Below are 27,855 nucleotides of genomic sequence, written 5' to 3'. Positions count from 1 at the left end.
GGTTATTTTCCCTCTGTATTTGGCACTGGTGCGACCTCTGCTGGGATCCTCTGTCCAGGTCTGGTGCCCACAATTCAAGGAGAATGTTGATAAATTGGAGAGGGGTCAGAGAAGAGCCACAAGAGTGACTGAAGGACTGGGAAACATGCCTTATAGTGAGAGACTCCAAAAATCAATCAGCTCAGCTTCACAAAGAGAAGGTTACAGGGTGCCTTGATGACAGTCTGTAAGTACCTACACAGGGAGCAAATGCTTGAAAATGGGCTCTTCAGTCTAACAGACAAACGTCCAACACGATCCAGCGATTGGCAGTTGAAGGTAGACAAATCTGCAGAGCTCTCCAGGCCAATCACTAAACCCCCCAAGTAACATAGCCCGAGTGTGTGTTTTACTCACCTTTATCTTCTCCACAAGGAGGGCTTTGCCGAGAAAAGCTGACAGGTTTCTCTCTGGGTGCCTCGTGAGGGCGGCCCTGCTGATGGTGATGACACGATCCAAGAATTCAAGTTTCTTGGCCTCCTCCTATGCCCCGCAGAGATTAGACAAAAACAGGAAGGTTAGCGTGGAAAGGAGCTGCCAGTGGGAGAGATGTCAGAAAGCTTCCCCCCAGCGCTGCTCAGGCTTTGATATGCCGAAGGCCAGAAGGCCATTCATCTCCCAACAGGAGTGACTATGTGGGTTGGGCAGGGCAGCTCTGTGTGAAACCAGACCAGAGAGGGAGCAGATCTCACGGGGTAAGTGTCTAAAGAGGAACTGCAAGATGGGGGCTAAGCAGCCAGACAGTCTTACTGGGGGGCTTGATAGAGTGGGAGGAACATCTGGGTGTGACACCCTGACACCCCAATATTCGCCACTGTCATATAATTAGGATATGTTTGGTACCAAGTATGTCTTGTAAGATATCAGTCTAAAAGTCTTTCTCTGCTAGACATTAATGTCTCATTGGATTGCATGTGCTATCGTTGGATGTGACGTTCTGAAGTTCAGCTGTGTATGTGTTCCTGAACAACACTGTGAGGTTCAAAACAGCCTTTCAGGTAGAACAGCAAAAAAGCCAAACACTGGCTCCTGGAGGAAATGCACAAGCATTAGGGCTACCCCAGGAACTGTGTGCAATAGAAACCTCCCCGAGAAAAGGCGACACAACGGGACCTGTTGGACCCAGGTCACAGCAAAAGAGTTTTCCAGCAGGTGGGAAGAGAAGATAAAAGGGGAACAATGACATCGTGGGGGGGACGGGACAGGACCTCAGACTCCCTGCAATAAGATACCTGGAAACACCTGAGGGACAAAGATTGAACCATGAGAAGTGATGGTCCCAGGCTAGAGAGAGGGATTCCTAGCCTGTGCAAGAAAACCTGGGAAATCCAAGCTGCAAAACCAAGGCAGCTTCTGCCTTAAGAATCTGCCAACCTCTTTATCACTCGGGGAGAATTTGCTAATGTATATCCTATCTATCTGGTGTGTAAAGCTTCGTTTGTGTGTTTTGTCTATATACTACGGTAATCTGCTTTGTTCTGTTTGCTATCTCTTATAACCGCTTAAAATCTACCTCTTGTAGTTCATCATCTTGTTTCTTGTTTATACCACAACCCAGTTTGTAGTATAAATTAGTAATTGGGAGGAGGGGCAAAGAGTTGTTCATACCTCTCTCCACACCGAGGGAGGGGGGGAATGTCATAAAACCTTTGGGTCTGTACTCCAAAGGAGGTGGGCACCAGAGGACTGGGACAAGGCCCTTCAGCTGAGTCTTCCCAGAGCTGATCTCAGTGTCTGTGTCTTTCTGCAGCTGGGCATGGCCCTGCTTGTGTGTATGGCTGGAAGAGGCTTGTGAGCCGAGGCCAAAAAGACAAGGTAACGGGGGCCCAGGCTGGCAGAACAGGCCGGCTCAGTGATAAGCCAGTACATCAGGTGGCACCTCAAAGGGGGGCAACCCATCACGCTGGGGACTGGCCAAATCCAGTGGGCACAAGTGGGCAAGGGGCATGGTGGGTGCCTTTTGTAACTCAAGAGAGGATGTTTTTAAGATGCTCTAGTTTCAACAGGAATTCTTTGGGGGCAGGTCTCTGGCCTGTGTTATACAGCAGGTCACAGTGGTCCCGTCTGGCCTTAGAATCCATGCCTCATGCGGAGAAGGACGGATGGTGCATGTGGACAGGGCAGTAGCTGAGAGATCAGAAGAGGGCTCTTGGTACCTGTTCATTGCCCTTGCGAAAGGCGTTGATGTACTCTAGGGTCTCTTTCTCCTGCGAGTCTGGCCCCATAAAGCAGGAGGCATTCCCAGGTGATGGTGAATCTGATCAAAGACTGTAGGATTCATAAAGGTTTATGCGCTTGGCAACATTCAGGGCACACCCGGAGTCTTGTGTAGGAGTAGTGCACACACAGCTCCTTTCAAGGGCATCAACCTTGGAATCTCGCCAAGATGATATGAACCATGGGAAGCCTCCCAGGACTGGGCTCGAGGCCCGAGAGCAAGGAATGCGGTAGATAGAAATTGGTAAATAAGAATGTTAAACAAAGCCAATGTATTCCTTTTATCTGTTGGAGAATGTAATGCGCGGGGGGAGAGAGAGAGAATAAAGGGGAAGGTGGAAAGCTGACAGGCAGAAGCCCGTTAGCAGAGACCAGCCTGCTTTCTTGCTAAAAGCTGTGTTCTGTCTTGTCATTGAACCACCACAAAAGACAGAGCAGTGGTAATACCTGGGGCTGCCAAGCTGCAGGCTGTATGACAGAGATCTTAGCAGAAACCCTTGCCCCCCGCTCCCACCCCAGCAGGGTAGCAGGCCTAATGCACAACAGGGTCTGGCACAGCCATCCCTGGTTTCCCCAACTCTTTGCTGCTCAGCCCAGCAAAGATCCAGTCAGAGCCCTGGTTCCCAGCGGCCACCCCACTTCCCTGCCGCACCCAGCATGCAGACTGAGCCTGGGGATCTGGGGAGCGCCACAGCTGGAAGGAGGCATGATGTCAGGCTATGAGTGGTGTCCCCGCTCTCCGGGCCATTGCTGGAGGGGGCAGAGGGACTGGCAGTGAATCGGTCTGCTCCCCGCTGCGGGAGAGGGAGGAGCTACCCAGTCTGCGCGGGATACGGGGACCCAGGGCCTGCCCGTTCTGCTTCCTCTGACTGCCTCTCCTGCCATTGACAGCCACCGGGTGTAACCTGGGCAGGCCCTGGTTTCCCATCATCGACCCCCCCACCCAAATGCCCTGTGCTGTGCCATGTGTCACTCCCCTGCAAAGGAGCCAGCAGATGGGGCTGCAACATCAGGGAGCATCTCATGCTTTGGCCGGCGCCCTGCAATCCTAGGCTTAACAACCCACAGTGCACAGAGCATCCCCTTCGACCGGTGGAAACATCTTCCGACCCCGCAGTGTGACGGATCGGGGTGGGCAATTCAGTCAGTCTCCACCTGATGCTTCTGCTGCCGCCCCTAATGCCCCGATCAGATGCAGGGGCTGCAGCTGCTGCCAGCAGGAGGGGCCATTCCCCCCTGCCTGGGTTTTCCTGTCTCTCCATCTCATGGCAGCCCAGAGTTGTACAAAGGTGATGGAGTCTTCTCCCGCCACTGACACCCTGGTCTTGCAACCCCAACCCCCAGAGGGGCCAAGTCCCACCGCAATGCAGGGCCATGGCCCCTGCCATTTTTGCAGCCCCCTCCGCCCACCCAGGAGGCACCCACTCACCAGCATGGAAGGGCTGAGGCACACACAGCTCCTGCTGCTGCTGTGGCCTCTTCTGCGGACTCTTCCTTCGAGGAGGTCTCGTCTCCTCCCAGGCATGGATGGGTTTCAAGGGGACCTTGCGGACTTCCTCAGCCATCCTGCAAGAAGCCAGGACAAGGCATTGCTTGTGAGGGGTGAGAGGCGACTGCCCCGTTCAGCATCAGGGCCAGTCCACGTATTGCCGTTCCACCAGAGCCTACAGCTGCCAGCTGAGATCAGGGCCCTGTTGCCCCAGGTGCTGCAGACAATCCCTGGGCCGTAGGGCTCAGACTCTAACTAGCCAAGGCAGCCAGCAGGGAAACAAGCCAGTGGATGTGCTCAAAATCACCCAGTCAGTCGGCAGTACAGGCAGGATTAGAACCCAGGTCTCCGGACTCCCAGGCCCATCCCGCAGGCCAAACGGCCTCCCCCGGCTCACTCCCGCCTCTCCTTCTGCTGGTTCACAAACTGCCCAGCAGACAGGCGGCATCCAACCACTCAGGATTCTTCCTGCCCAGGGAAATTACCCTGATCCCTTCCCCCAGGAATCTTGGGGCCGTGGCAGGTCCCAGGTGGGGGAGGCAAGCGGGGTGAGGGAGCGGGGGGCAGGCTGGTGAGCAGCAGGAGTTGCTCTGACACCACCGTGAAGGGGAAGGAGCAGAAGGCGGGAGAGCGGCAGGCAGGCAGACTGTGCCGGGGCAGAGCTTTGTGGCGATTTCGCATCTCGTCTCTCCAAGGCCTGTGTGGGAGCAGCTGCTGCAGAGAATCCCAGGCCTGATTCCCCCCACGCTGGGTCTCCTGAATGGCCCCTGCCCTGGGGGGCTCCATTCCTCACCCACTGTCTCCTGCTCACTCCCCAGCAGCTGCACGGCAGGCATCCTAAGGCACCTGTAGTCCTCTCCCGAGCTCAGGGGGACTGTCCTGGCATCGGACTGTCCTGGTGAATGGAACAATGGCTCCGGGCAAGCGGAGAATGCCTGTTCCCCTGGCAACCTCAGTGCCATTCCCTCTGGAAGTGATGGTGTCAGCAAAGGTGCTGGAGGTGGTCAGGCCTCGTGGTTGGAGCTGGACTCAGGAGGCCAGGGCGTGGATGGAGCGAGGCTGGAGTGAGAGAAGGGCTGGAGTAGGACGAGGGGCAGGGCTACCAGCTACCTCCCGGTCTGGGCACTTACCTGGCCCCACCATGCCAGTAGCTGACCACACACGTGTTCTGGTATTTAGGCTCTCAACCCCCCTGCAGAGCAAGGACCTGCTCTCCCTCGTTAGCTGAGGCCCGGGGCGGTGGGGACTCACCTGATCTCACACAGAAGACTTACAGAGGAGCGGGGAACTGAACACAGCTCTCCTGGGTCCCAGCCCAATGCCTCATCTAACACCCTGTGCCGCCTTCCCGTGCCGTGCCACCAGCCCTGCCAAACCCTCCTCCTTGTCTCCGTCCCCTCCGGGCTCGACTGGTGCGACCCCTTCTGTCGAGCCGCCCCAGACTCCCTCCTGTGCGCATGCCGCTGCCCACTTCCTCACTGGCGCCAGGCTAGTCGGCCGGCACCGGGGCACTTGGCAGACGTGCGCCGCTCAGCCAGGAGCTCGGGGAAGGCTCGGTGTGGTTGGCGATGCAATGGAAAAGCAGAGGTGGACACTAGAAGATTCTCCTACCTGGAGTCAGGAGTGGGCAGAAGCCTGCGTGTAAATGGGTCACCCACTTTCTGCTGCCGGTGCCGGAGCTGGAACTGCTGGCTCAGCGTTCCCCAGAGGCACGTGCCAGCTCTCGCTCTGCCAGAGCCAAGCCTGGCAGTGAGGGGATGAGGCTGTGCCAGCCAGCAGGGGCGTGTCACAATGGGCAGGCGAGTCACAGACCAGCCAATGTGTGACTCCCCAGCCCTGGGATGCCCCAGCCCAGACTTGCTCTGGCCTCGCCAGGGCTTTAGAGCCTGTCCTTCCCCACCGGGGTCATGGGAGGGACCTTCCGCTCCCCACAGTCACAGACGTGAGGCCGGAAGGGACCGCTGGGCTCCTCTAGTCCCAGCTCCTGCTACCCCAGGCCAGAGCCTCTCCCTGCATCCATGCCACTGGAGCCAGGGGGTCTCTGGATCCCCGAGTGGGAGAATCACTTCCATCCCGGTTCCTCCTTCTCATGACAGTGCAGAAACGGGGATTCATGAACTCTCCCCACCCCCAGCTCCCAGCCCACACGGGAGGCTCTTTCCTTTTCCCAAGCTGCCAGGTGCTTTGGCCATGGGGTGTAAAATGGTCCCATCTCTGCTTCCTCTCCCACCGCTGAAATGATGCAGAAGCTGCTTTAATAGCAGCCCCTTCCCCCCCCCCCCCCCACGCCCAACTGAGTCCCAGGCCTTGCTAACGCTCAGTGCCATGACAGCCCCAGGAGATGATTGCTGCGGCGTGTGACGAAGTGGGACAGTTCTTAATGTTTCCTCTGAATAGTATGGGGGTGCCTCAGTTTCCCCTAGGCAGTTCTTAAGTCTCTAGGTGGTGGGGTAAGGGTTTATGATCATTGCAGAGCCCTAGAGGGCAGGTATGTGCAGGGGTCTGGACACAGAGAATGGCCGACACCCTGTTTCCTGGCAACTGATGGCCTGGCCCTTCCCCCCTGCAAGGTGAGAGCTAAAAGGGTTGGAGAACAAAGGAATCAGGTGACCTCCTGGCCCCGGAAAGGGACAAAGCCCAGAGGAGGAGGGGCTGGAGGGAGTTTCAGTTTCGGGCTGGCTGGGACATGGAGTGAAGTGCAGACATGGTTGTCTGAGTCACTGCCCCCCAAAATGGACCCAGCCGAGGGGTCCTGTTCTCTGCACCTACAAGCTCTGTGTTAGACCATGTTCCTGTTGTGTAATAAACCTTCTGTTTTACTGGCTGGCTGAGAGTCACGTCTGACTGCGGAGTTGGGGGGCAGGACCTCTGGCTTCCCCAGGAGCCTGCCTGGGCGGACTCGCTGTGGGAAGCTCACGGAGGGACAGAGGATGCTGAATGCTCCGAGGTCAGACCCAGAAAGGTGGACGCTGTGTGAGCTGTTTGCCCTGCAGACAGGCTGCTCACAGAAAAGAGACTTCCCCAGAGACCTGACTGACTTTGTAGGGAGCAGTTCCAGAGCATCGTCCAGGGACTCCGTGACACGGGGGTCTCGGCCCAGCGGGAGGTAGTGACTCCTAGAAGCAGGGAGAGCAGCAGCACTGTATATCAGGGAGGTCTGGCAATGCCAGTGGCTGGCTGGGATCTGGCAGCCCAGGCACTCAGAGCAGATTGTCAAAGGCCAAACTCCTCTCACCACCGGCTCTGTAGCTCCCCCTTGCTTTCGGTCTGTCTTAGGCACCATCCTGGCCCTCATCCCCCTGGCATCCGAGCACTACCCGAGCACTACCCATCCTCGATAGCATTTATTCTAACTGTCCCCTTCAGGGCAGGGTCTGGCAGCTACCCCCACTGTACAGACAGGGAACTACAGCACAGAGGGAAGAAGGGACTTGCTCGAAGCCAAACAGAGCATCTGTGGCAGAGCTGGGAAATGAACATGGGTCTCCTGGGTCCCAGGATGGCACCTTCTCCTTCAACCTCCTGCCCCCTTCATCCCTGGTTCAGTGGGAGCTGTGGGAGCTCTCTGGGGCACAGGAGCTGGCTGGTGCTCAGATGGAGCTACGTTGCCTATTGCACAGATCTCGCTTTTCTCGAACATTGAAAATGCTGCTCCAACCTTACCAGAGCCTGTCAGGATCCTTGCAGCTGGTCAGTGCTAAATTGTGAACTGTGCCCTGGCCTCCCAGAGCGGGGCAATGGGAGAGGGTGGGGCTGGCCCAAGGCCCTGCTGGATTGCGGCTCACGCGTACGGGGTCACAGTGCTACAGAGCTCTGTGCCGGGACGGCGCTTTGTGGGGGTTTCGCAGCTCCTCTCTCCAAGGCCTGTGTGGGAGCAGCCGCTGCAGAGAATCCCAGGCCTGATTCCCCCCACGCTGGGTCTCCTGAATGGCCCCTGCCCTGGGGGGCTCCATTCCTCACCCACTGTCTCCTGTTGACTCCCCAGCAGCTGCACGGCAGGTGTCCTAAGGCACCTCTAGTCCTCTCCAAAGCTCAGGGGGACTGGCCTGGCATCGGACTGTCCTGGTGAATGGAACAATGGCTCCAGGCAACCGGAGAATGCCTGTTCCCCCGGCAACCTCAGTGCCATTCCCTCTGGAAGTGATGGTGTCAGCGAAGGTGCTGGAGGTGGTCAGGCCTCGTGGTTGGAGCTGGACTCAGGAGGCCAGGGCGTGGGTGGAGCAAGGCTGGAGCGAGAGCAGGGCTGGAGTAGGACGAGGGGCAGGGCCACCAGCTACCCCCCGTTCTGGGCACTTACCTGGCCCCACCATGCCAGTGGCTGAGCACACAGGTGTTGTGGTATTTAGGCTCTCAACCCCCCCTCTGCAGAGCAGGGACCTGCTCTCCCTCGTTAGCTGAGGCCCGGGGCGGCGGGGACTCACCTGATCTCACACAGAAGACTTACAGAGGAGCGGGGAACTGAACACAGCTCTCCTGGGTCCCAGCCCAATGCCTCATCTAACACCCTGTGCTGCCTTCCCGTGCCTTCCCACCAGCCCTGCCAAACCCTCCTCCTTGTCTCCGTCCCCTCCAGGCTCGACTGGTGCGACCCCTTCTGTCGAGCCGCCCCAGACTCCCTCCTGTGCGCATGCCGCTGCCCGCTTCCTCACTGGCACCAAGCTAGTCGGCTGGCACCGGGGCACTTGGCAGACGTGCGCCGCCCAGCCAGGAGCTTGGGGAAGGCTCGGTGTGGTTGGCGATGCAATGGAAAAGCAGAGGTGGGCACTAGAAGATTCTCCTACCTGGAGTCAGGAGTGGGCAGAAGCCTGCGTGTAAATGGGTCACCCACTTTCTGCTGCCGGTGGCAGAGCTGGAACTGCTGGCTCAGCGTTCCCCAGCGGCACGTGCCAGCTCTCGCTCTGCCAGAGCCAAGCCTGGCAGTGAGGGGATGAGGCTGTGCCAGCCAGCAGGGGCGTGTCACAATGGGCAGGCGAGTCACAGACCAGCCAATGTGTGACTCCCCAGCCATGGGATGCGCCATCCCAGACTTGCTCTGGCCTCGCCAAGGCTTCAGAGCCTGTCCTTCCCCACCGGGGTCATGGGAGGGACCTTCCGCTGTTATACCAATAAAATAAAAACCAGCAGGATCTCATGAAAGGGAAAAAGGCAAAATACCATATTTACTGTGAATACAGTAAGAATCATAGTAAGCAGTTAGTTATAGCTATAACATTCCATTCAATCTCATATTTATTCACACATTCATTCATACAAACACACACACACAGGTTCTGCAAGGTTGTTATCATAGTTACCAGCCTTAGAGTTGCTCATGCCAAGCCACTGGCCAGGTGGCCTGGACATGAGGAGGGAGCAGGGCCTTGTCAGATGCTCATCTGATGCTCCTGGAAGTTGGTTGGCAGAATCAGACCCCAAAGTTCTCACTTTTTAGAGTCTATTTTTATCGGAATTTCTTCCTATGCCAGTCTATGGGAATTGCTTCATCATGCTGTTGCTGAATCAATCAGCAGATAGCACATTCCTGATGGCTCCAAGATGTTATCTTGTTCTTTGGTTCTCCCATTCTTGAGGCTGTTGGGTGGATTGCAGTCTGCCCTCTGGGGGTCCTCTGGTTATTTCCACTTGACGCCTTCTTCAGCCCATTGACACGGGATTCTTAGGCTGGCACCTCCCTGATCATTCAGTTATTATCCACACCAAGCATCCATCCACATACATCCTCTATCTCTATTTAATCACAATTGTTAATACAACAAAAGGGCAGGGAGTCTCTGGGTGCTGTTTCTGTTGTTACAGAGTATTGCTTTGAGTCTCTCTCTGTGTGAATTGCTTTGAGAACAGACTCAGTCTTAGAATGTACTAACACAATTAACAGCTTGCAAGTTTCACACATAGAAGGAGAGAAACATCACCAAAAACCAAGAGACCTCTTAATTAGTAATACCCTGGAATTGAAACTATGGGGAATCAAACTCATTTGTGATTTTAATACAGAACTTCTTTAATATGATCCAACATAATCCCCCTTTTGACACTAAGATTTATAATCATCAGTGTAACTTTCTATGTAGCCTATTCAAGAGAAAGTACTGTGAGGCAATTTGAGTTTGTGATTCCAATTCATGCCACATACATGATCCTAGTGATGTATCTTTACTACAAGGTTCTGGGGCAACAGGCAAGGTGAGGCACACCCACTTTTGAGAAGTCCATTCGGTACAACCTCTAGTGTCCAGTAGCTTCCCTCCCTCCCCAGCCCACTGGCTCAAGGTCCAGGGTAGCCAGAAGGATCCCATGTGTAATATGGGGAGTGGGTTAGCCTTCAATACCTTTGCCTCTAGGGACTGTTGGTGTGCAATTTTGACAACAATTTCTCCCATTAACAAGTCTGGTTTACAATACTGGAAACATATTGCATCCATTCATATTGATAAGTGTCAAACAATGATCTCTTTCTTTTTTAACAAATGCATCAAACCCTTAATATTTCCCAATTTTGTGTTCCAAAGTAGCTAGTGCAAGAAGCCAGCAGGAGCATTGCGGCACCCTGTGCTGCAGAGGCCCCCTCGCTGCATGCAGGCTCAGGAATGCATGTCCTTCCTCAAGGGGAGCCTCGTCCCCGGCCTGCCCTGATCCTTGTCAGCAGGCCTGCAGGACACCAGGGTTCCCACCCTTACTGCCATATGCTCTGATGGAGAATGGGGTAGCAGAGGAAGGCAGGAATGGGGTCATGTCATTTACGACAATCCTTTTTCTGGCTAGGGCCATAGCATAGGTCCCGCTAGCCCACCCGCCAGCCCCCATTCACACGTCTGTGGCTTGCAGGGTGTGCCGCGGGCCGCCAGGCCTTACATTGTGAAAGAACGGCAGGAGTTTCTCAGCCACTTGCACAGCCACGGGGCTGGCGCTCTGCCCGTCCATGCCAGTGAGGATGTCTTTCAGCACGGTGATGGCATTGGAGATGACGTCCCTGTCTGCCTTGTGTAGCCGCTCCACGACGACTGGCAGCTGACGCTGGAGTTTCCCCACCTGTGTGAAAGGAGGAGCTGCTTTACAAAACACCCTCCAGTGACCCAACAAGCCATTTCCAAAACAATGTCTGCCTCCCCTGGAGACAGAGGCTCGGGAACTAGGAGTGCAGGGGGTGCCTGGCCTTTGTCTGTTGTTCTGCAGGGCAGGGCCTGGCTCCTGCGGGGTGCATCTCTGGGTGTGTGCAGCACCTGGCACAGCTGGGCCTGATTGTCTCTGGGATCCAAAGAAGCCTAGCACTAGAGTAGCAGCAGAGCTGCGGACTCTAGACCCCCAGGGAATGCTGGCAACACCAGTGATCAGGGACGCCCGGACAGAGCCATTTTGCTTCAATTAGGAACCATTTTTTCCTATGAATCCCCTTTTTAAGCCTCGTATGTTTTAACTGTTGATAATGGAGTGGCTGGTGTAAGACTCAATTAATAAAGAATTAAAGAGGATAATTTAATTAATGCAAATCTACATGGGTGTATGGAAAATATTTCCCGCCAAGATAATTGCCATCTGTTTTTCGATGAGATTACAAGTTTGGTAGATAAAGGAAAGAGCATTGGCATAATGTATACAGACTTCTGTAAGGTGCTTGAGTTGGCCCCGCACGCCAGTTTGATCGGAAACCTAGGACGATACAAAAGTAACGTGGCCCACAACAGTTGGATTATCAACTGGCTGATAGGTCTCAAAATGTAATTGTAAGCTGGGAATCAGTATTGCACTGGTGTGTTTCCAGTGTGGTCCCCGCAGGGATCGGGTCTTGGCCCTATGCTATTTAACATTTTTATCAATGACCTGGAAGAAAACATAAAATCATCACTGATAAAGTTTGCAGATGACACAAGATTTGGGTGAGTGGTAAATAACGAAGAGGACAAGTCACTGATACAGAGCGATCTGAATCGCTTGGTAAACTGGGGGGGGGCAAGGAAACAGTATGTGTTTTCATATGGCTCATTGTAAATGAATCTAGGAACAGGACAGGGGACTCTGTCCTGGGAAGCAGAGACTCTGAAAAGGACTTGGGAGTCCTGGTGGAGAATCAGCTGAACAGGAGCTCCCAGTGTGGTGCTGTGGCCAAAAGAGCTCATGTGATCCTGGGATAAATAACAGAAGAATCTGGAGTGGGAGTATTTGGCACTGGTGTGACCAACTGCTGGGATCCTGGGTCCAGTTCCGGTGCCCACAATGCAAGACCAATGTTGATAAATTGCAGAAGGTTCAGAGAAGAGTCCTGAGAATGATTAAAGGATTAGAAACCATGTCTTATAGTGAGAGACTCAAGAAGCTCGATCTATTCAGCTTAACAAAGAGAAGGTTGAGGAGTGCCTTGATTACTGCCTAGAGGTATCTCCCTGGGGAACAAATATTTAGTATAGTCAAGAAAGTCACACTAGGCATTGATCATTCCTGTCACTGGTAGACCACATCGGTTGCACAGCTGCCCTACCTCCTTTTCACTTTATCCAAGAATAATGGGTCACTACAAAAAGTAATTTGCCCTCTGCTGATACTCACACCTTCTTGTCAACTGTTGGAAATGGGCCACCTTGATTGCATTGGCTTCATTAGCACTACAAAAGTAATTTTTCCCTCCCTTGGTATTCACCCCTTCTTGTCAACTGTTGAGAATAGGCCACTTCCACCTTAACTGAATTGGCTTGTTACTACTGATCCCCCACTTGGTAAGGCAACTCCCATCCTTTCACGTGCTATATATATATATATATATATATTCTGCTTACTGTATTTTTCACTCCATGCATCTGATGAAGTGGGTTTTACCCACGAAAGCTTATGCCCAAATAAACGTGTTAATCTCTAAGGTTCAACAAGGACCCCTCGTTGTTTTTGCTTATACAGACTAACACAGCTACCACTCTGAAACCTATCTAGTGTCCGGTTCTCTTTGTCAACAATGGAGAACTGCTTCAGCCCAACTGGCATATCGCCTTGTCACGGAGTCCCCGGGCGATGCTCTGGAACTGCTCCCTACGAAGCCAGGCAGGACTCTGGGGAAGTCTCCTTTCTGTGAGCAGACTGTCTTCAGGACACACAGCTCACACAGCTTCCACCTTCCTGGGTCTGACCTCGGAGCATTCAGCATCCTCTGCCCCTCCGTGCGCTTCCCACAGCAAGTCTGCTCAGGCGGGCTTCTGGGAAGCCAGAGGGTCCTGCCCCACAATTCCGCAATCAGACGTGACTCTCAGCCAGCCAGTAAAACAGAGGTTTATTACACAACAGGAACATGGTCTAACACAGAGCTTGTAGGTGCAGAGAACAGGACCCCTCGGCCGGGTCCATTTTGGGGACAGTGAGCCAGACAACTACCTCTGCACTTCACTCCATGTCCCCAGCCAGCCCCAAACTCTCTCCAGCCCCTCCTCCCCTGGGCTTTGTCCCTTTCCCAGGCCAGGAGGTCACCAGATTCCTTTGTTCTCCAACCCTTTAGCTCTCACCTTGCAGGGGGGAAGGGTCCAGGCAATCAGTTGCCAGGAAACAGGGTGTTGGCCATTCTCTGTGTCCAGACCCCTGCACACACATACCCTCTAGGGCTCTGCAACGATCATACACCCTTATCCCACCCCCTAGATACTTAAGAACTGAGTAGGGGAAACTGAGGCACCCCCCACAATATTCAGAGGAAACATTAAGAACAGTCCCGCTTTATCACACGCCTCTCTGCCTTAGTAGCAACACCATCACCGGGGTTTCTCTACTTTGACGAGGTGCTGCAGAATAATGGGGCGTTCATATTATTGATCCAACTTGTCAGAAATTATTTGTCGTTACTTTTCACAAGCTTCATGTTTTCAGCCAGTGTGCTGGTCCTGAACTTCAGGTTTATAGTTGCGCAGTTGGCTTGGAATGACTTTGTGCCAGGTTTTTCTCTCACGGTTTCCAGCATGTGGATGGTACAGTGTGTCAGTTTATCTGCAGATGCCAACAAAGTATCTCAATGCTGAAGCAATTCAGAGAGACTTGACAGCTCAAACAACATGTCATACGTTATGTCAAGATCCATCAAGAATTCAGGGGACTGACTTCTTTTCAGCAGCCCAACAAACATAGACCTCTCTTTGTTGTCTCTTTGTGTGTCATGAGATGCAGCCTGAAGGGCAGATCTCTAGCTGAATCCCAATCGCCCCCCGCAAGCTCTCAGCTGGGAGGGGGCACAGGGTGCCCAGTGCCCACAGCTGCAGCCGCCCTGTGAGTGCCCAAAGGATTCCCACCATATGTAAAGCTATTTAAGGCAGGGGAGTGACATAATCAATGCTCGTTCCTCACTGAATCCCTGCCCAGGATGACTGCTGGAAACACCTAAGAAACAAAGACTGGGGGCGGGGGGCAGGAGAAGTGCTGAGCCCAGGCCGGAAGGTTGCCTAGCCTGTGAATGAAATATCTGAAGTTTTAAGCTGCAGGCCAGTGCAGCCGGCTTTGAAGAATCTCTGCAATCTGCCTAAAACATTTAGGGTGAGAAATTACTGCTTGTAGCCAGTTTCTTTCGTATTTTAGGCTTATCTTGCATGTTTGTTTTATTTGCTTGGTAATCTGCTTTGATCTGTTTGCTATCCCTTATAATCACTTCAAATGTATCGTTTGTAGTTAATAAGCTTGTTTTTGTTTGGTCTAAAACCAGTGTGTGGAAATCATAACTGGAGGGCAAAAACTGTGCATGTCTTCCTCCACATTGAGGGAGGGGGCAAATTTCATGAGCTTGCCCTGTATTGTTCCCTGTGCAGCTCAAGGCAGTACAATTTTGGGTTTATCCTCTAGTGGGGGGTGTGCACTTGAGTGCTGGGCAATCCCTTAAGCTGAGCATTCCCATACAGAGCTGATCTCAGCATCTGTGTGTGTTTCTGCAGCTGGGTGTGTCCCTACCTGCTTGTGTGCTGGAGTGGGCTTGAGAGACTGTCACAGCAGCACAGTGTAAAGGGAACCCAGGCTGGTGGATCAGGCGGACTCAGTGGTACCCCAGTTCCAAGTGGCACCCCGGAGGGAACCTGTCACAGGGGCCACAGGGTGCTCAGTATCCCCACCTGCAGCCACCCTGTGAGTGCCCAGCTCAGGTGCTCTCTGCCGGGAGAGGCCAGGGCCGCAGGCCCCACCTCCAGCCTAGGGGCTGAACCCTGGAGAGCGGGGATCTAGGGGTCACAAGCCACACCCGAGCTCCCAGGGCGACGCGAGGACATGCAGGGCTCATGGGATCCTGGGCAGGACAAACAGGGGAGTGGGGGCTAGGGAGGGGATTTTCCCCCTGTGTCCGGCCGTCGGGAGACGGATGCTGGATCCTGCGCCTGGTTCTGGGGCCCATGTGATAAAAGGGATGTGGAAAAAGAGCCACAAACACAATTTGTGGGCTGGAGAAATGGCTGCCAGGATGGGACAGGCAGAGCTCAGCCCATCCAGGTGATCACCCGGGGAGGAAATACAGGACCTGGCGGGTGCGTTAGCTGCGCGGAGAAAGGCAGAAGAGGAGCCAGGGGCCGGGAGCTGAAGCCAGACAGGGTCCCCAGTCCAAATGTCGAACAGGGAGGGCGATTAGCCAGTGGAGCAAACTCCCCTTGGCCACCAGAGCCAGCCAGGGGATCCAGTGACGGGCCTCATGATGCCATACACAGGTGGCCCCCCCCCCACCTGCTCCTACTCGCTCTCCCCCTCCCTGTACCGCCAAAGGTCACTACAGCTCCAGGGTCCTACGGGCTGCTCCTGCTCAGCTGCTTTCCCTGGCACTAGATCTTTTCTGGGTCGCTGCTTTCCAGGCTCCAGGCCGTAGGTCTGGCCTGAGGTTCTTGGGCCAGATCCCGGCCCTTCTGCTTGGCTGGATTAAACCCCCACCTTGTTTGCTCGCAGTCAGCCAGGTCGCTCTACAGCAGTGACCCCTCGTCATTAGTCACCAATTCCTACATCACCGGAAATGGTCCCTGCAGCAGAACCCCCTGTCCCAGGTGTCAGGTCAGCAGGGGAGCACAGGTGTATGGCGGGAGCCCTGCAGACGGGATTCCCAGCTCCCGGCAGGGCCTAGTAGGGTTGCCAACTTTTCAATTCCAGAAAACTGAACATCCTTGCCCCGAGGCCCCGCCCCTGCCCCGCCCCTTTTCTGAGGCCCCTCCCCCACTCACTCCATCCCCTCTCCCTCTTTCGCTCTCTCTCCCTCACCCTCGCTCATCGCTCATTTTCACTGGGCTGGGGCAGGGAGTTGAGGGGCGGGGAGTGTGAGGGCTCGGGCTTAGGGCTTGGGCTCTGGGGTGGAGCCAGGGATGAGCAGTTTGGGGTGCAGGAGGAGGCTCTGGGCTGTGGCCGAGGGGTTCAGAGTGTGGGAGGGGACTCAGGACTGGAGCAGGGGGTTGAGGTGAGGGAGGAGGTGTGAGGTGCAGGCTCTAGGAGGGAGTTAGGGTGTGGAAGTGGGTTCTAAGCTGGGGCAGGGGTGTGGGAAGGGATTCGGGGTTCAGGCTCCAGGGGGTGCTGTCCTCAGGCAGATCCCGGTAAGCGGCGACATGTCCCCCTGTCTCGGGCACAGCCACGGGGCTCCACATGTTGTCCCCACCCCAAGCACCAGCTCCTCAGCTGCCATTGGCCACGAACTGCAGCCAATGGGAGCTGCAAAGCCAGAGCTTGGAGTGGGTGCAGCGTGCAGAGCCCCGTGGCTGCCCCCAAGCTGGAAGGACATGCCAGCTGGCTCCTGGGAGCTGCACAGAGCCGGGTAGGGAGCTTGCCAGCCCTGTGTCAACTGGACTTTTAATGGCCCAGTCAGCAGTGCTGACCAAAGCTGCCATTGTCCCTCTTCAACCGGGCACCTGGCAACCCTAGCAGGGAAATCTGTACAGATGGGACCCACGTATTGGAGAAGTTGCCCATGAAGCTGATTCCCAGCGACTTATGCCTCCAGTTTCTGGCATGGGCCCGTCTCGTTCTCCAGCCTCTGCCCTTGTAAACTCTGCCGTCCTCGCCGATCAGGAAGCTGCAGGCAGAGCACAGTGTGAGACCCTCACGGGCACGTCGGCCGCACCCTCCCCTCCCCATCGCTCCTGGCAGCTCCCCCAGAGTCGTCGCTGACCCTGCCCGGGTTTGAACCGGGGACCTCTGGAACTAGAAACTCAATCCTCTGCCATGCAGCTAAAGACCCACTGAGGAAAGGGACTGGACTGGGGGGGCTAACCTGTATTGCACTCTTTGGCCATTAGGTGGCGCTGTGTGTAACACTTCTTATGGAAGCAGCCCTGGGCCCCTCCTGGACAGAGCCGGGGGGCAAGTGAGGGCTGTAGCAGGCGCAGATGTGGGGCAGGAGAACAGTGCAGGAACCCGCTGCCCAGCAGGAAATTCCCAGCTGAGTTTCCATCCCCCGACGTCACCATCTCAAAACATTTCACAGAGAAAAATCTCCGGCCAGGTTTTCGTTCTGGGCTGTCAGGCTGGCCCCAGGGAAAGGCGTCGAGGACGCCAGCATGGGGCGGTGTCACAGACGAGGAGGGCGCAGGCCGTGCGGTGTCTGTCGGCCGAACTCGTGGCACAACCCAGGGGCTCCCTGCTGCCCTCCATCCCCCAACCAGCTCCGTGACTGCCCCCTTCCCATCCCCCGCTCTTCAGGGACTCCCTCAGCCCCCCCTCCCCCCATTTCCCCCTGCCAGGGGCTCTGTGCCCCTCATTCCCCTCCAGGGCAGGCAGGGCGGGCAGAGCTGTGGGTGCAAACACATCTCTGCACCCGACATGTTTTCCATCTGCCCCCCCACCCCCAGTGCCTCATGGGGGTGATAGCAGGATGCGGGGGAGGGTCTCGAGCAGCCACCACAGAGCTTGAGGCTGGGCCGGCCCCTGGGAAACAGGCTCCCAGCCTAGCCTGGTCCCATTTCCCAGCCTAGGGGAGGGGCAGGAGCATGTGCGGCAGCTGCTGGGGTGGGGCGGGGGGTCGGACATTGCACCAGCACTTGGGCAGGGCTTGCGGGGGCACACAGGGTGCCAGCTGCCAAGGAACTGCCTGAGAAACAGGATCAGGAACTACTGGGTTGGCCCTTCCCAGCCTAGATCCGGTTCCCCACTTCCAAGTGTCAGCACCTCCCCAGGCTCCCCATCATCCCTCAGCCCCCCCTTCACAGGGTGCTTCCCCTCCAATGGAAGGGGCTCTGTATAACCCCTATTTCACCTTCCCCCTGCCAGGGGCACTCTGTGCCCCCTCACCACCCCTCTCCCACAGCTGGGGTGCTGGGTGCACCCCTCCCCTATTCCCACTTTTCGGCCACCCACCCTGCCTCTACCCCTGAGTGTGGTTACTGCTGTCCCCCTGTGGCTGCTTGGGGGCAGTAGCCCCGAATCTGCCCCTCAGTTCTGGGGAGGCCCCCACCCCACCCTGCCGCACTCACGTGTAGCCGATGTCGGGCCAGCGCTGGTAGTTCATTGGTAATTCTGGATGCCCCCGATCTGCCGGCTGCAGGAGGCCGGTGTGTAGCAGCGATTCCCTGCCGTGTGGTGGAGGATGACGTAGGGCACTGGGGTCCTCAGCGGGACCCTGCTTTTTGGGGGCCGGGCCCCCCACTGTCAGCGTGAGACAATGTGGGGGCAGCCTCTGCCATGCAGGGGAGGGGAGAAAGGGCTCGATTAATGTGGATGCCCCCCACCTGCCCCAGCCCACGCAGCAGGATCGGGCCCAGGGCTGGTGCTCTGAGTGGGGTCGGGCCCACGGCAATGGGGTGGGGTGGGGGCCAGCAAAGGCCATGCACGGCGCAGGGGGGACACGCAGCCCTGCATTAAATGTGACGGGGCTGGAGAGAGGCCTGGCCGGGAGCCTACTCGCCCCCGCAGCAGCACCTACTGCTGGCAGCAAAGGGGTGAACGGGGAGCCAGGCGAGGCTGGAGGGAGGCCAAGCAAGGGCTGGGCTGGAGATGGCGGGTGGGGCTGGTGCTCCGAACTCAGCCCGGGCTGGGGAAGCTCCCGCCCAGGTTGTGCAGCTCAGCGCCCGTCTGTCTGCTCTGCCCCCTCCAGTCATTTGCATCCCTCCCGCCTGTCCCCTCCGCTCCGCAGCCTTTCTGCTCTGTCTGCGTATGGGAGGCCCCTGATCCTTCTGGCCTCCCACTGCTGACCCCCCTGCTCCTCTGCCAGATCCTTTCAGAGGTGGGGGGACCAGGATGGAGTCCAGTGCCCCAGAAACTGGAAGGTCAGAACATCTGACCCTGAGAAAAGGCTCATTGGGCACAATCAGCCTGGGGAACTCCCTGCCAGTGGCTGTCACTGGGCCAAGAGCAGGATCCAGCAATGGATCAGAGGTTTCTATGGAGAACGAGGACAGCCAGTGTCACAGTGGGTGGGACTGGATGGGTTCCTGCCCCGGGGCTTGGGGCCACTACTTGGGGGGAATAGAAAGGAAATTCCCCTGTGACTGGGTTATTCCATCATGGGCCACAAGGGGGTGTCTGGCAGCTCCCTCTGGAGCATCTGGCACTGGCCGTTGCTGGAGCCGGGACACCGGGGTAGATGGGCCCTGCTCCGATCCAGGGGGCGATTTCTAGGCTGCAGGGACATTCCCAGCACAAATCCTCCTAAGAGGGCCTTGGTGTGAGCCGGGAACCAGCTAGTGTTGTTACTGCTTCCCCCACCCCACCCCTCTGTCCCTGCTCTCCACCACCCCAGCCCCCTTTCTCCTTCCCTCCCCACACCGCCTGAGCTCGCTGCCCCTCTGCATGCTGGGAGCTGGCACTTTCTGGCTCTTGGGTGCCCCAGAGCAGTTCGGATGGAGCTGGGCTGGCAGGGGACACGGCCTGGGCCGAGGGTGTGTGACACTCTGGGATCGGCTCCTCGTGGGCAGGGCCAGGGGCCTCGTCCCTTGGGCCGATGAACACTAGGACTCTGGGGAACAGGCAGCAGGGGACAACCCAGCCCTGCCTCGCGGAGGGATGGGCTGGATGGGAGCAGAGGACATCTCCAGCTCTGCAGGGGCAGTTCCAGCCCTGGGCGCCAGGCCAGGGGGCATGTTAGTCAGCATGTCTCCGTTGTTAATTTTCCAGGCCTGTGTTTCCGCCCCCTCGGTTCTCAGCTGCATCAGAGATTCCCCAGACCAGCAAGAAGAAAAGGAGTTCTTGTGGCACCTTAGAGACTAATAAGTTTATTTGAGCACAAGCTTTCGTGAGCTACAGCTCACTTCATCGGATGCATTCAGTGGAAAATATAGTGGGGAGATTTATATACACAGAGAACATGAAACAATGGGTGTTAGTGGATCAGGTAAGATGAGCTATTACCAGCAGGAGAGTTGAGGGCGGGAGTGAGGAAAAAACCTTTTGTAGTGATAATCAAGGTGGACCATTTCCAGCAGTTGACAAGAATGTCTGAGGGGGGGTGGGAAATAAACATGGGGAAATAGTTTTACTTTGTGTAATGACACATCCACTCCCAGTCTCTATTCAAGCCTAAATTAATTGTATCCAGTTTGCAAACTAATTCCAATTCAGCAGTCTCTTGTTGGAGTCTGTTTTTGAAGTTTTTTTGTTGAAGAATTGCCACTTTTAGGTCTGTAATCGAGTGACCAGGGAGATTGAAGTGTTCTCCAACTGGTTTTTGAATGTTACAATTCTTGACATCTGATTTGTGTCCATTTATTCTTTTATGTAGAGACTGTCCGGTTTGGCCAATGTACATGGCAGATGGGCATTGCTGGCACATGGTGGCAGATATCACATTAGTAGATATGCAGCAGCATCTTCCTCTCGCTCGGCCCTGTGGGGACACGCGCCCGTCACAGCCGGCCTGCCACCCCCAGGAGGGGGCGCTGCTGGGCCGGAGCCAAACACCCCCAGAACCCCTGGGTAGCAGATCCCCCTGTGCTCAGGCTGCCCCGGGCTCCAAGCCCGGCCTGTCGCCTGACGGCAGCGTCCCAGCCCCACTCAGATCCCCCTTCCCCATGAGCTTCCCGGTCCCTATGGTAGCCCCTTGAGCAGCAGGCTTGGCGGTGGCTCTGGCTGTACTAACAGCCCCCTGCCCAGCTGGAGCTGCGGGGAGAAGAGCCATGCTGGGGGGCAGAGCTGGTCCATGGAGACTGGCGCCCCGTGGGGTTCAGAGAGGGGCTGGCATGTGCCCTCCTGGATTCCTGCAGAGCTGGGAGCAGAGTGAGCTCCGGACGCCGGCACCTGCTTCTCTCTATACGTGCCTGGGAGGGTAGTGGGGGCTGGGGTCAGGTAGTTGGTCAATAAACCGTCGTGCCGATGCTGGCGGGAGCCCAGCCACCGAGGAAGGGGGGGGGATTTCACCAGGGGGCTGCAGTTGCTTAAGACAAAGCCAGGCTCGTGCAGCAGGGCTCAGGGGTCTGTAGCAGCATCCAGGCTGACGGACTGCGCGCCAAGTGGGAGGGAGCGATTCTGGCCTGGCAGTGCGACCCCAGGGGCAGAACCTTCATCCCAACGTGGGCAAGGCTGGGCACAGAGCACAACCCGGTCTGGGGAGCTGGGGAACGCCGCACCGGGGGGACAGCACGTCAGCCACTGTCCGGGCTGCCATTTCCTGCTCCAACTGATCCAGACACACCGCCTGCCCCAGCTCCCCTGAACTCCAGCTGCAGGGCACGAAGGCAGCGCCTGGAGATCCCAACCTAGCGTTGCCCAGACACACAGTGACCGGGATCGGGGCCCCGTCACGCCAGGCGTTGTTAAGTGCTGAAGGCTGGAATGTCGTTGCCTCAATAACACTGTTTAGGCTGCCCGGAGTTTCTGTTCTTGGAGCTCAAATGTTACCAACACGAACAGCTGACAAGGCAGGATGTGAATCCAGCAGACCTCAATGGTACTTACAAAGAAAGCCCACAGCACGGTCTGTCTAGTGAGAAAGGCCCTCGGCCGGGTTCACTGCCCTGGAAGCACAGTCCTAGCGCCCGGCTCCGTGGTTACCGGTTCACTGACGCGAGTGCCCCGTGGCAAGGAGCGGCTCAGTCAGCAGCGGGATTCGCCGCTGTCCCCTAGGCCACGCAAAGGCTGACGGCGAGGTTCCCCGAGAGTAACAGCCTGAGACAAACAGCTTACGTCCCCCCTTCCCTGTGTCACAGCATTCGTCTGTTACCTCCCCTGGGTCCTGAGATCTTGGGCAAAACCTTCCTCTTCATTATTTTGTCCAGCCATTTTATCTGGCACTAAATTGACTGTATTTGTCCCAGCTAAGCTACTTTTAGGTAACTCTCTAGTGCCTAGGACACGAGCGACAAATTTGCCAAGTACCTGAACTGCACAGCAAACTTGTCAGCATTTGCTTTAACCCATGGCCTGACTCACTCACATCTTGCCCCAGGCCCAGTGCTCCCGGCTCTCCGTACTACGCCGGGCGCTGCCCAGACACACAGTGTCCGAGATCGGGGCCAGGAAGGGATCTGCGCCCACAGCTCCCACCTACTGGTCAGGTGAGGGCATGACAGACACTCTCTGACCAGGTGCCCCCATAGGTAGCCGCTCCCTCCCTTCGGCTGTCTGTCCCCTCCTGTCTCGCCTTCTGGCTGGGTCACAGGCCGGGTCCAGCCCCTCCGGGGTACGTAAAGGGTCCAACAAATCCTAGTTCCGCTGTCCGGCAAAGCGCTTCGGGCATTGCCCGGCCAAAGCCCCAGAGTCAGGACTCTCTGGGATGGGGGATCTGCCTAGTCCTGAGTCGCTAGTGTCAGGGACAGGCCGCGTGCCTCCAGCCCTGGTCGGGGAGCCCTGGGCCATCTTCTCCCCCGGGCTCCAGCAGGGCCCCAAGGCAGGCAGCTGAGACTTGTGTCTGGAGTGCTCTGCATCATCCCCCGCCCCTCCCCGCCCTCCCGGGTCACTTCCCACCGACCTCCCCAAGCCAGAGGGAAAAGCAAAGACTGGAATAAACCCGAGGAGACCTCTCTGACCCTGCAAATGTCCAGAGTCCTTTCCCTTCAGCAGCTCAGGTAGAGCATGAGCGGGGTCTGCCACTGGGCTCCTTCTGCAGAGCTGCGAATCCCAGCCCTGCTCACCTCCGCTGGCGCCTTTCAAGGGAGCTGCTCTCGGCTCCCTGCCAAGCTCCTCGTCCGGCCGGGCAGGGCCCTGCGGGTGTGGCAGGGCAGAGCTGCCCGAAAGGATGGCTGAGGGCTCAAGCCTACATTTTATTTACCAAACAAGGGGTGTTTTCTTAGCACCCCGATGCCACCTCGCCTCCTGAGATTATCATCAACATCATCAACACGCAGGACTCACCTACCTTTGCTAGGCATCTTTCTTGCTGCATTTTGCAGCACTCAACAGCTCCTGGTCTTGTTGGATGGAGATGGAAAGATAAGGGACGTCCCTTGTAATAAGGGACTCTTGGCAACTCTGCCACCAGGGCCCAGGGCAGTTCCCTAACCCCTCCCTCTCTGGGAGTGGTTTGTGCCCAGTCACAGGGCCCTGTCGTGCCAGGCACTGCCAAGACACACAGTGACCAAGATCAGGGCCCCGTCGTGCCAGGCGCTGCCCAGACACACACAGTGACCGAGATCAGGGCCCCGTTCCACCGGGCGCTGCCCAGACACACAGTGACCGAGATCAGGACCCTGTCGCGCCGGGCGCTGCCCAGACACACAGTGACTGAGATCAGGGCCCCATCGTGCTGGGTGCTGCACAGACACAGTCCATGCCATGGACAGTTTACAATCTTAATAGGCAGGACAGATTATTACCCTGTTTTACCAATGGACACTGAGACACCTGAGACATAGGGAAGGTTAAGTTACTCAAACAAGGAGTACATTTCAGAGCCAGGAAATTGGCCCCAGCTCTCCTGAGCTAGGTGGATTGATACAATTCAATGTGATTTAAATCAAGAATTTTATTCGTGGTTGAAATCATGTGGGAGAAAAACCTGGTTTGAATCACTGATTTTAATCTTGTTTTGCGTTAGTGTCTTTGAGCTAAAAGAAAAGGAGTACTTGTGGCACCTTAGAGACTAACAGGTGCCACAAGTCCTCCTGTTCTTTTTGCGAATACAGACTAACACGGCTGCTACTCTGAAACCTCTCTTTGAGCTATTTTCCGGAAAAAAAAGGGTTGATTTTCATTGCGGAGTAACCATTAAAACATGTTGATTTGCAGCTAAGTATAGCCTTTACATTACATTTTGTACCTTTTGTCATAACCAGGAGGACAGATTATATCTATATGCATTTATTCAAGCAATTATATAGCTGGATAAACATTTATTCAGATTCTTAATTTTTTTATATATTATGGCAAATGACTCATTTCTGATTGACTAGATGCTTACTTTTTTTGACAAGCTGCATTTGGATGGAAATTGGAATTCAATTAAAAATGCACAAAAAACTCGCATTTTAAAATTGCTTTCCATTAGTTAAAGAAAACGTCATTAAGTGTGCTGGTTACACACCCCCAAAACCCAGTAACTTTGTCAAAACATATTTTGCATTTTAAATTAACTGACTTATTGAGCAAAGGAAGGCTTAGCTGTAGTTAATGAATTGTATTGATTGTTTCTGGTCACCAGGTCCTTCAAGAGTTTGAGAATAGTAGATGTCACCTTCTCCCACCTAGTTTATAGTCACACGTTTGTAAGGAGGGTCTGAATGAGCTCGCCCCTGACATCTAAAGATGGGCTGGTGGAAAAGACTTTGGGGACCGCCCTTGTTTGCGCAGACACATGTCTGCTCTGCCTAGGTGCGCAGCATGATGGAGCTGCTTTGCCCAAATGGTCGCTGTTGGATTGCAAGTCACTTTGGTGTTGGGTGCAGGGGTGATGAAAGCGGTTGTCCTTGTCCTATGTGAGAGGGGTGGGTGGCAGGGCTGCGCTTGGCCTTGATCACTCGTCCACTGTAACCCCTAGGTCCTTTACTGCAGAACTGCTGCCGAGCCATTCGGTCCCTAGTCTGTAGCGAGGCATGGGATTCTTCCGTCCTAAGTGCAGGACTCTGCACTTGTCCTTGTTGTATCTCATCAGATTTCTTTTGGCCCAATCCTCTAATTTGTCTAGGTCCCTCTGTATCCTATCCCTACCCTCCAGCGTATCTACCTCTCCTCCCAGTTTAGTGTCATCTGCAAACTTGCTGAGGGTGCAGCCCACGCCATCCTCCAGATCATTAATGAAGATATTGAACAAAACCGGCCCGAGGACCGACCCCTGGGGCACTCCGCTCGATACCGGCTGCCAGCTAGACATGGAGCCATTGATCACTACCCGTTGAGCCCGACAATCTAGCCAACTTTCTATCCACCTTATAGTCCATTCATCCAGCCCATACTTCTTTAACTTGCTGGCAAGAATACTGTGGGAGACCGTGTCAAAAGCTTTGCTAAAGTCAAGGAACAACACGTCCACCGCTTTCCCCTCATCCACAGAGCCAGTTATCTCGTCAGAGAAGGCAATTAGATTAGTCAGGCATGACTTGCCCTTGGTGAATCCATGCTGACTGTTCCTGATCCCTTTCCTCTCCTCTAAGTGCTTCAGAATTGATTCCTTGAGGACCTGCTCAAGTGGAGTGCCCCAGGGGTCGGTCCTGGGGCCGGTTTTGTTCAATATCGTCATAAATGATCTGGAGGATGGTGTGGATTGCACTCTCAGCAAATTTGCAGATGACTTTAATCTCTCCTCATATGGGACCTGTTCCAAACCCCTAATCATTTTAGTTGTCCTTCTCTGAACCTTTTCTAATGCCAGTATATCTTTTTTTGAGATGAGGGGACCACATCTGTACGAAGTATTCAAGATGTGGGCGCACCATGGATTTACATAAGGGCAATAAGATATTCTCTGTCTTATTCTCTATCCCTTTTTTAATGATTCCTTACATCCCGTTTGCTTTTTTGACTGCCGCTGCACACTGCATGGACGTCTTCAGAGAACTATCCACCATGACTCCAAGATCTCTCTCCTGATTAGTTGTAGCTAAATTAGCCCCCATCATATTGTATGTACAGTTGGGGTTATTTTTTTCCAATGTGCATTACTTTACATTTATCCACATTAAATTTCATTTGCCATTTTGTTGCCCAATCACTTAGTTTTGGGAGATCTTTTTGAAGTTCTTCACAGTCTGCTTTGGTCTTAACTATCTTGAGCAGTTTAGTATCATCTGCAAACTTTGCCACCTCACTGTTTAACCCTTTGTCCAGATCATTTATGCATAAGTTGAATAGGATTGGTCCTAGGACTGACCCTTAGGGAACAGCACTAGGTACCCCTGTCCATTCTGAAAATTTACCATTTATTCCTACCCTTTGTTCCCTGTCTTTTAACCAGTTCTCAATCCATGAAAGGATCTTCCCTCTTATCCCATGACAATTTAATTTACGTAAGAGCCTTTGGTGAGGGACCTTGTCAAAGGCTTTCTGGAAATCTAAGTACACTATGCCCACTGGATCCCCCTTGTCCAAGTTTGTTGACCCCTTCAAAGAACTCCAATAGATTAGTAAGACACAATTTCCCTTTAAAGAAACCCTGTTGACTTTTGCCCAACAATGTATGTTCTTCTATGTGTCTGACAATTTTATTCTTTACTATTGTCTCAACTAATTTGCCCAGTACTGACGTTAGACTGACCGGTCTGTAACTGCCGGGATCACCTCTTGAGCCCTTCTTAAATATTGGGTTCTGATTTTGGTTCTTGTGGCCCACGTCCACAAAGGTATTTAGGTGGCTAAACCACAGGCTGAGATGCCTAAGTTCCAGTTTGGCCTTTGCTGAGATCCATGAAACTCTGGCCAAACACTGTAGGGGCCTAAACTCACTCATCGCCTCAGATTTTAGTTCTAGCTCCCTCGCTCTAACCACTAGACCCGCCCCCCAGCTAGGAATAGAGCCCAGGTGTCCGGGCTCCCAGCCCCCTGCTCTAACCACTAGACCCCGCTCCCCTCCCACAGCCAAGGCCCTGTATTCAGGGGCCAGACCGACGCAATAACAGCAGAAGGCAGGGCGGTGGCAGGGCCACAAGTTTTCCCCTGTGGATACAGATGTCAATAGCCTTTGGGCCAGGGAAAGAAAGAGTGCGCCTGGCTCTGTAGCCCAGTGGCTAGGGCACCCCTGGGAGGTGGGTGGCCCAGAGTCCAGCCCCCCCCCCACCTCCAATCCTTCTGTCGTTATTGAGTGCCAGGGGACCGGCTCCAACAGGAGTCCCACGGCTGACAGATGCCCCCTCTCTCCACATGCCAGCCATTTCATCTAGCTCCATGGTTCTCAGCCAGGGCACATGGACCCTGGGGACACACAGAGGTTTCCGGGAGAGGGGTGGGGGGGATGTCAACTCATCGAGATATTTGCCTAGTTTTACAACAGGCTCCATAAACACCACTAGCAATGAGGTTTATGCTGCGCTAGGTCCTATATTCAGCGGTTCTCAAATGGTGGGTTGTGACCCCAAAGTGGGTCCTGAGCTCGTTTTAATGGGGCTGACATTAGACTCGCTGCTGCCCGGGGCAGAAAGCCAAAGCCCCAGCCCCGCTACGCTGGGCTGAAGCCGGAGCCCGAATAACTTAGCTTCACGGGGACCGCTGCTTGCCCCCCCCAACGCCAGCCCTGAGCTCAGAGGGAGGATACTGACCTTGGGAACCAGGCTTTGGATGGTCTGTTACCTTTTGGGTCAACATCTCTGTGAAGACTCTTTTTCGGCTCTGACTGCCAGCCAGCCAAAGAGCAGGAATAGACTCATTGTTGCTGTCACTCCACCGCCTTGTAGGCAAGTTTGTGAGCTAGTTGTTTGTCAGTGAGGTGAAACTTGGGGTACACAAGACAAATCCCCAAGAAAACCTGTTTTATGAAAGGAGACTCAAGGAGCTTGGCTTGTTTAGCTTAACCAAAAGAAGGTTGAGGGGAGATATGATTGCTCTCTATAAATATATCAGAGGGATAAATACCAGAGAGGGAGAGGAATTATTTAAACTCAGTACCAATGTGGACACAAGAACAAATGGATATATACTGGTCATCGGGAAGTTTAGACTTGAAATTAGACGAAGGTTTCTAACCATCAGAGGAGTGAAGTTTTGGAATAGCCTTCCAAGGGGAGCAGTGGGGGCAAAAGACCTATCTGGCTTTAAGATTAAACTCGATAAGTTTATGGAGGAGATGGTATGATGGGATAACATGATTTTGGCAATTAATTGATCTTTAAATATTCATGGTAAATAGG

The 27,855-nt window shown here is 54.8% G+C and overlaps 1 protein-coding gene across 1 annotated transcript in view; it reads left to right on the top strand.

Annotated features, from left to right (window-relative positions):
- The first annotated feature begins 702 nt into the window (after nucleotides 1-702).
- The window catches only part of LOC141976316 (peptidoglycan recognition protein 1-like), a 43,476-nt gene continuing 16,323 nt past the window's right edge, over nucleotides 703-27,855 (top strand). Inside the window, exon 1 of the mRNA XM_074937252.1 lies at nucleotides 703-734. The gene's annotated coding sequence lies outside the window, so the exon portion shown is untranslated. The remainder of the gene's footprint in view (nucleotides 735-27,855) is intronic.

Source organism: Natator depressus, chromosome 23, assembly GCF_965152275.1.
Source record: "Natator depressus isolate rNatDep1 chromosome 23, rNatDep2.hap1, whole genome shotgun sequence".
In the NCBI taxonomy this organism is placed as follows: Eukaryota; Metazoa; Chordata; order Testudines; family Cheloniidae; genus Natator; species Natator depressus.
Note: the sequence above shows the minus strand (reverse complement) of the source record. Positions and strands in the feature narration are given on the sequence as shown.